The following is a 965-nucleotide window of genomic DNA, read 5'->3' as shown; positions in this document are numbered from 1 at the left end:
AGGAACCTCTTTTCCCTGTGCCTGATGGAAGGTATTTGTACCTGGAAGCTTGCAAAAACCATGGTTTTCCAACTATTTAGCTGGTCTAGTAAAAGATGTCACATTTAGAAAGAAGTTTCTCGCTCGGAGGGTAGTAGAACAATGGAAGAGGTTACCCAGAGAAGTTGTGCAATTTCCATCCTTGTGGGTTTTCAAGACCCATCTAGACAAAACATTGCCTGGGATTATCTAATTCGGGATAGTTCTGCTTTGGGCAGGGGGCTAGACCAGAAGCGCTAGAACAGTGGTTCTCAACCTTTTTTGTACCAGGACCCGTCTGTAAACATCCATGGCCAATCCTTGCCCAGTGCCCCTCACTCCTGACCTGCTGCCCCCCACCCCACAGATCCATTTTTTTAAGTTTTTTTAAGTTTGTTCACAGCCCGTTCATATGTTCTTGTGTCCCACAGGTTGGGACATGCTGCACTAGATGACCTCCTGAGGTCCCTTCTAACCTTAATTTTCTGTGATACCCAATGATTTCTATGATATTCTCTGTCTTTTTCTGGCACATTGAAGTAGCTTAAAGAAGAAAATGCCTCCCTTCACACATTTCCCTCCCTCCCCCGGCTCCTCCTATCTCTACCCATTGTCTTTCAAACAGCCATTCGTCTGCATTGTCAGATTTCTTGTTATACTTCAGCTTCTTTTCTACCTTGGGGACCACACAACAGCAGAGTCTCCCCATGCCCGAAGAAATCTGCAAAGCTTCAAAGCTTGGAGAAAAAATTTCCCCCCAACCATTTAGCAGGTCTAATAAAAGGTATCACATCTACCCAAGCCTTGTATGATCTACCTGGGAAAGTGTGAGCTGGAGAGAAGCACAAAAGAAGTTGAGCTGTCGCGGCTGGTCCTGAGGGATGCACCTTAGGGAGACATCACTGGGACATACAAATGAAATTGGGGGTGATGCAAATACTTCTGGG

Source organism: Alligator sinensis, unplaced genomic scaffold, assembly GCF_000455745.1.
Source record: "Alligator sinensis unplaced genomic scaffold, ASM45574v1 scaffold1562_1, whole genome shotgun sequence".
In the NCBI taxonomy this organism is placed as follows: Eukaryota; Metazoa; Chordata; order Crocodylia; family Alligatoridae; genus Alligator; species Alligator sinensis.
Note: the sequence above shows the minus strand (reverse complement) of the source record.